Raw genomic sequence first — 7,734 nt, 5'->3', positions numbered from 1 at the left:
CCGAGTTACTGAATATATTTAAGAGGGAGATAGATTTCTAGACACAAAATACATCAAGTGATGTGGGGGAAACGCCTGAATATGGTGTTGAGATAGAGGATTAGGAGTGATAATATTGAATGGCGATGTAGACTCGAAAGGCCGAATGGACTACTACTGCTCCCGTTTTCTATGTTTCTATGTTCTAGGATCTAAATGGACTTATACTCTTCTTGTCGAGCAAGCTCAAGGAACTGATCGGTTTCTGCCTCTCCTAAGGCTCAGATTTGAGGCGTTAATGGCCTTCTCCTTTCCCTGTGCAATATTGCAATGCGGCTGAATGGCCTCCAGCTAATTCTGTGTAACAGGAAAGTGCGCCTCCTCGTCATCTATGCAGCAGGTACGAGCGGCCGAAGGCGTTCTACTATTCTTGTATAAAAAGCCCAAGGATCTGAATTACTTCCTCTTGTCCTTTGCAACTGGCTAATGGAATTCTGCTGTCCTTCTGTAACAGGTTGGATGGCTTGCTCTTGTTCATGTGTAATAGACTCAGGTTCTAAGAGAACTCAATGGAAAAGTGGGTAGGATTGGAGCCACTCTTATAACAGGAATTGCAGGGTACGCAGTTTCCCTTCTCTGAAGTATTGATTTGCTGCAAAATGCACTGAGCTGCCGAAGAAACACCAGATCATGACCTAACTCCCGTCTAAAATCCGACCTATCCAGACTATTGCCACTTTCCAGCTCTTGGTCCATAGCCTTTTAGGTTACTGGAATTGAAGTGCACATTCAAGCACTTTTAAAAGTGCTGAGGACTACTGCCTCTAAATCACTTTTAGGAGTGAGTTCCAGACTCTCACCACCCCTGGGTGAAAACAGTGTACCTAAAATTCCGGAAAACCTCCTACCAATTACTTTAAATCTATGGCGCCTCTGCGAAGGGAAATAGATGCTTTCTATGCACTCGATCTAGGACACTCATAATTTTATTCACTTCAATATGGACCCCCTGAGCCTCCTCTGTTCCAAAGAAAAGAAACCCAGCCGATGCAATACTTACTCAGAGCTAAATTCACCATCCGTCTAAATCTACCCTGTGTGCTCACGAGTGCAGTCTGATCATTCCTGTAATGCGGTGACCAGAGAAGCATGCAATAATCTAGCTGTGGCCAACGAGAGTTTTACACATTTGAAGCATAACTTCCCCGATCTTTTATTCTATGGCTCATCGAATGAAGGCAAGTATTCCGTGTTGCTTCTCAACATAGAAACATCGAAAATAGATTGAGCACTACGCCATTCGACACTTCGAGCCTGCACCACCACTCAATAAGATCATGGCTGATCATTCCCTCAGTACCGCTTTCCTGTTTCCTCCCTACATCTTGACCCTTTTAGCCATGAGGGCCACAATAACTCCATGTTGAATATATCCAATGAACTGGCATCAACAACTGTTTGCGGAAGGGAATTCCACAGGTTAACAACTCTGTGAGTGAAGAAGTTTCCACGCATCTTCGTTCTAAATTGCCTACTCCTTATCCTAACATTTTGAACATTCTTCCCGCATCTAACCTGTCCAGTCCCGTCGGAATCTTACATATTTCTACGAGATCCCCTCTCATCTTTCTAAACTCCAGTGTACAAATGCCCAGTTGATCCAGTCTCTTTTCATATGTCAGTCTAGCCATCCCTGGAATCAGTCTGGTGAAACGTCGCTGCACTCCCTCAATAGCAAGAACTTCCTTCCTCAGATTAGGAGACCAGAGCTGAAAACAATATTCCAGGTGAGGTCTCACCAATGCCCATTACAACTGCAGTAAGACGACCCTGCTCCTATACTCAAATCCCCTAGCTATGAAGGCCAACATACCATTTTCCTTCTTCACAGCCTGCTGTACCTGCATGCCAACTTTCAATGACTGATGAACCATGACACCCAGGTCTCGTTACACCTCACCTTTTCCTAATCGGCCGCCATGCTGATAATATTCTGCCTTCATTGTTTTGCCACCAAAGTGGATAACCGCACATTTATCAACATTATACTGCATCTGCCATTTATTTGCCCACTCACCTAACCTGTCCAAGTCTACCTGCAGCCTCTTAGCGTCCTCCTCACGGATCACACCGCCAGCTAATTTAGTTCCATCTCCAAACCTGGAGATATTACACTCAATTCCTTCATCTGAATCATTCATGTATTCTGTGAAGAGCTGGGGTCCGAGCACTGAGCCCTGAGGCACTCCACGAGTAACTGCCGGCCATTCTGAAAAGGACCCGTTTATCCCGACTCTCTGCTTCCTGTTTGATAACCAGTTCTCAACACTTCGGTTCTGTCTTCACAAAGGAAGATACAGATCACCTGCCGAATGTACTAGGGAACAGTGGGTCTAGTGAGAATGATTAACTGAAAGATATCCTTATTAGGTGGGAAATTGTGTTCGGGAAGTTGATGGGATTAAAGGCCGATAAATCCCCGAGTCCTAATAGACTGTATGTCAGAGGACTTAAGGAAGTGGCCCGAGAAATAGTGGATGCATTGGTGATCATTTTCCAACAATCTATCGACTCTGGATCAGTTCCTATGGACTGGAGGGTAGCTAATGTAAGGCCACTTTTTAAAAATGGAGGGAAATACAAAGCGGCTAATTATAGACCGCTTAGCCTGACATCCATAAAGCGTAAAATCTTGGAATCAATCATTAAGGAGCCCATTTGGAAAGCAGTGACAGGATTAGCATAGATTTATGAAAGGGAAATCGTGCTTGACGAATCTTCTGGAATTTTTTGAGGATGTAACTAGTAGAGTGCACAAGGAGAATCAATGGATGTGGTGTATTTGGGCTTTCAAAAGGCTTTTAACCAGGCCCAGCACAAGAGATTGGTATACAAAATCAAAGCGCATGGTATTGGTGATAATGTACTGACGTGGATAGAGATCTGGTTGGCAGATAGGAAGCAGAGAGTCGGCATAAACGGGTCCTTTTCAGAATGGCAGGCAGTGACTAGTAGAGTGCCTCAGGGCTCAGTGCTGGGACACCAGCTCTTTACAATATACATTAACGATTTGGAATAAGGGATAGAGTGTAATATCTCCAAGTTTGTGGATGACGCTAAACTGGGTGGCGGTGTGAGCTGTTAGGAAGACGCTAAGAGGCTGCAGGGTGATGTGGACAGATTAGGTGAGTGGGCAAATACATGGCAGATGCAGTATAATCTGGATAAATGTGAGGTTATCCATTTTGGGGGCAAAAACACGAAGGCAGAATATTATCTGAATGGTGGCAGACTACAAAAAGGGGAGGTGCAGCGAGACCTGGGTGTCATGGTTCATCAGTCACTGAAAGTGGGCACGCAGGTACAGCAGGCGGTAAAGAAGGCAAATGGTATGTTGGCCTTCGTAGCTCGGGGATTTGAATATCGGAGCAGGGAGGTCTTACTGCAGTTGTACAGTGCTTAATGAGGCCTCACCTGGAATATTGTGTTCAGTTTCGGTCTCCTAGTCTGAGGAAGGACGTTCTTGCTATTGAGGGAGTGCAGCGAAGGTTCACCAGACTGATTCCAGGGATAGCTGGGCTGTCATATGAGGAGAGACTGGATCAACTAGGCCTTTATTCACTGGAGTTTAGAAGGATGAGAGGGGATCTCATAGAAACATATAAGATTTTGACGGAACTGGACAGGTTAGATGCGGGAAGAATGTTCTCGATATTGGGGAAGTCCAGAACCAGGTGAGATAGTCTTAGGATAAGGGTCAGGCCATTTACGACTGAGATGAGTAGAAACATCTTCACTCAGAGAGTTGTTGACCTGTGGAATTCCCTGCCGCAGAGAGTTGTTGATGCCAGTTTATTGGATATATTCAAGAGGGAGTTAGATATGGCCCTTACGGTTAAGTGGATCAAGGGGTATGGAGAGATAGTTGGACAGCGGTACTGAAGGAATGGTCAGCCGTGATCTGATTGAATGCCTGTGCAGGCTCGAATGGCTTACTGGCCTACTCCTGCACCGATTTTCTTTGTTTCTTTGTTTCTATCCACGTAAGTACATTACCCCCAATACCATGTGCTTTGATTTTGCACACAAATCTTTTGTGTGGGACATTATCTAAAGCCTTTTGAAAGTCCAAATACACCACATCCATTGGTTCTCCCTTGTCCACTCTGCAAATTACATGTTCAGAAAATTCTTGAAGATTCGTCAAGCTTGATTTTCCCTTCATAAATCCATGCTGACTTGTACCGACCCTGTCACTGCTTTCAAAATGTGCTGCGATTTCATCTTTAATAATTGATTCCCCACGACTGATGTCAGGCTAACCGTTCTATAATTATCCATTTTTCTCTCTCCCTCCTTTTTTAAAAAGTGGTGTTATATTACCAACCCTCCAGTCCATGGGAACTGATCCAGAGTCGATAGACTGTTGGAAAATGATCACGAATGCATCCACTATTTCTCGGGACACTTCCTTAAGTACTCTGGGATGCAGACAATCAGGCCCCGGGGATTTATCGGCCTTCAATCCCATCAATTTCCCCAACACAATTTCCCATCTAATCAGCATATCCTTCAGTTCCTCCTTCGCACTGGACCCTCGGTCCCCTAGTACATCCAGAAGTTTATTTGTGTCTTCCGTCGTGAAGGCAGAACCAAAGAATGTGTTCAATTAGTCTGCCTTTTCTTTGTTCCCCATTATAAATTCACCTGAAATCCGACTGCAAGGGTCCTACGTTTGTCTTCACTAATCGTTTTCTCTTCCCATATATATAAAAGCTTTGGCAGTCATTTTTTATGCTTTGGCACACTTCGTCTCGTATTCTTTTTTTCCCCTCTTAACGAAACCCTTAGTCCTCCTTGGCTGAATTCTACATTTCTCCCAGTCCTCAGGTTTCCTGATTTTTCTGGCCAATTTATATAAGTCTTCCTTGGATTTAACACTATCCTTAATTTCCCTTGTTAGCCACGGTTGAACCATCTTCCCCGTTGTATTTTTACTCCTGACAGGGATGTACAATTGTTGAAGTTCATCCATGTGGTCTTTAAATGTTTTCCATTGCCTATCCACCGTCAACCCTTTAAGTATAATTTGCCAGTCTATTCTAGTCAATTCACGCCTCATACCATCGAAATTACCTTTCCTAAAGTTTAGGTCCCTAGTTTCTGAATTAACTGTGTCACTCTCCATCCTATAAAGAATTCTACCATGTTATGGTCACACGTCCCCAAGGGGCCTCGCACAACAAGCTTGCCATTTAGTCCCTTCTCATTACACATCACCTCGTCCACGATGGCCAGCTCTCTAGGTGGTTCCTCGACATATTGGTGTTTAAAACCATCCCTAATATACTCCAGGAAATCGTCCTCCACCGCATTGCTACCATTTTCGTCAGCCAAATCAATATATAGATTACAGTCGCCCATGGTAACTGCTGTACCTTTATTGCACACATCCCTTATTTCTTGTTGGATGCTGTCCCCAACCTCACTACTACTGTTTGGAGGTCTGTACACAATTTCCAGTAGCTTTTTCTGCCTATTGCTATTCTGCAGCTCCCCCCATACCGCCTCCTTTTCCTTTATGTCTATCATTCACAACCATCTTATCTACCTGCCCTGCTACCGTCAAGGATTCTGTGGACAGGCACTCCAAGGTCATTTGCACCTCTACACTCATCAGTGGCCTAACATTTAATGTTTATTCCCTTTCCCTATAAGAACTCACCAAATGCATTATCAAATACTTATCCGGGTTGAATTCCATTAAACCCATGACCAGTTCTTTGATATCTACCTGCAATGTACAGCTTTCTTCCTCATTATCAAGCATACCTGGTTGACCAATCTTTTAGTCACCTGCGCTAATTTGTATTTAGTGGCTCGGTGTCAAATTTGTATCGCATAATACTCTTGTGAAGCGCCTTGGACGTTTCGCTAATTTAAAGCTGCTAATTATATATAAGTTGTTGCTGTTGTTTAAAATGAGTGTGACATAACGTTATATAGAGATTGCATCACAGAAAGAGACAATTGTACCTAACTGGTGTTGCTAGACTTAATGCTGCACGCTACCCTACTTCACTTGATCCTATCAGCATATTGTTCTATTGATTTCTCAGTCATGTGCTCTGGTAATTCCCTTTAAAATGAATCTGTACCATTCGCCTCAACTACTGCTCGTATAGCATCATCCACATCTAACCACTCTTTGGTAAATAAGTTGCTGTTGAATTGTCCACTGAATTTGTCGGTGACCTCCCGTTCTGAACTCCTGCACAATAGCAAACATTTTCTCCACATCAACTCGATCAAATACCTTCAAAATGTTAAAAATATATCTCACTTGTTTTTCGAGAAAGAAGCTCCCCAGACTGTTCAGTTTTTACCGAAATGTAAATTATTTTAGTTGTGACCGAAAATTTTCCTTCTTTGCTGTGAGATTCTGTGATTCTATGATTTAATTTTCACATCGTCTGGGAGATCCAATCGGGCAAGCATGCAGGCGGTCTCTCTGATAACTTGCACCGACGATTCGACTATTAAAGCAGTTCTACTGTGTAGCTGCGATGGCCGAGTGGTTAAGGCGTTGGACTTGAAATCCAATGGGGGGTTTCCCTGCGCAGGTTCGAACGCTGCTCGCAGCGATTCGACAGGTGCTCTTTTTTTATCGATTCACGGGGATCTCATTGGAATCTGATCACAATTCCCTCCACTGCCCTTTATTACACTGATTGATGCGAAGCTGTTGTTCGAACTGGAAACATTAATAATTTATCGGTATTAATTGTTGGTTTGTTGGACACTATCTGCAAAAATCAGTGAGCAATATACACAGCATGAAACAATGCCTTTTAATAAAGGTCAGTGCATTCTTTGGGAGGAACTCACCTTTAGTTAATGAGTGCGAACGAGGTTTGGTTTTATAAAGATGAACAAGTTTTGCCAAAATGACCACGGCAGCGTTTGACGTTGCAATTTTCTGATAACATCAGTGTTTGCATCAAAGTAGATGCCTTATCCATTAAGCGACGTGGCCCCTGCAGTTTGCAGCAGAATAATGTACAGCAAAATTCTAATGGGTCAAAGTGTAATTGAAAGGCAAGCATGACTTCTCGGTGCCACAATGCAAGGAGTATTCGGAACCCAGGAGAGGGCTCTGAGCTAGTTCGAGTGGGTGAGAGCTCAGATCACAGCACCCCAAGAAAAAATGCAAAAGACAGGAGGCAACAGAGCAGAGTAGCACTGGGGTAAGTGTAAACGACAAGGTGATAGGAAGGGACAATATGTATGAATATAAAGTGGCTGCAGGAGGGGTCAAAACTAAAAATCCTGGTTTAAAAACTGGTATTAAAACACTCTACTTAACCGCACGAAGCATTCGAAATATAGTAAATGATGTGACGGCACAAATCATCATAAATGTGTATGATTTGTTGGCCATTACAGAAACGTTGCAGGTTGGCCAGGACAGGGAATTAAACATACAGCGGTATCTGACAATTCGGAAAGATAAACAAGAAGGGAAAGCAGGTGGGGTAGCTCTGTTAATAAGGGATGATATCAGGGCAGGTGTGAGAGACGATATTGGCTCTAATGAACAAAATGTTGAATCATTGTGGGTGGAGATTCGAGATAGTAAGGGGAAAAAGTCACTGGTGGGCGTAGTTTATAGGCCCCCAAATAATAGCTTCACGGTGGGGCGGGCAATAACCAAGGGAATAATGGAGGCATGTGAAAAAGAAATGGCAGTTATCA

At 43.5% G+C, this 7,734-nt stretch overlaps 1 non-coding gene across 1 annotated transcript; it reads left to right on the top strand.

Moving 5' to 3' along the window:
• Positions 1 to 6,539: 6,539 nt before the first annotated feature.
• Positions 6,540 to 6,623, top strand: trnas-uga (transfer RNA serine (anticodon UGA)). The gene has a single exon. It is a non-coding gene; the product is annotated as a tRNA-Ser (tRNA).
• Positions 6,624 to 7,734: the final 1,111 nt, after the last annotated feature.

Source organism: Pristiophorus japonicus, unplaced genomic scaffold (assembly GCF_044704955.1).
Source record: "Pristiophorus japonicus isolate sPriJap1 unplaced genomic scaffold, sPriJap1.hap1 HAP1_SCAFFOLD_168, whole genome shotgun sequence".
Taxonomy (NCBI): Eukaryota; Metazoa; Chordata; class Chondrichthyes; family Pristiophoridae; genus Pristiophorus; species Pristiophorus japonicus.
The sequence above is the reverse complement of the archived record's forward strand: the minus strand, read 5'-3'. Positions and strand labels throughout refer to the sequence as shown.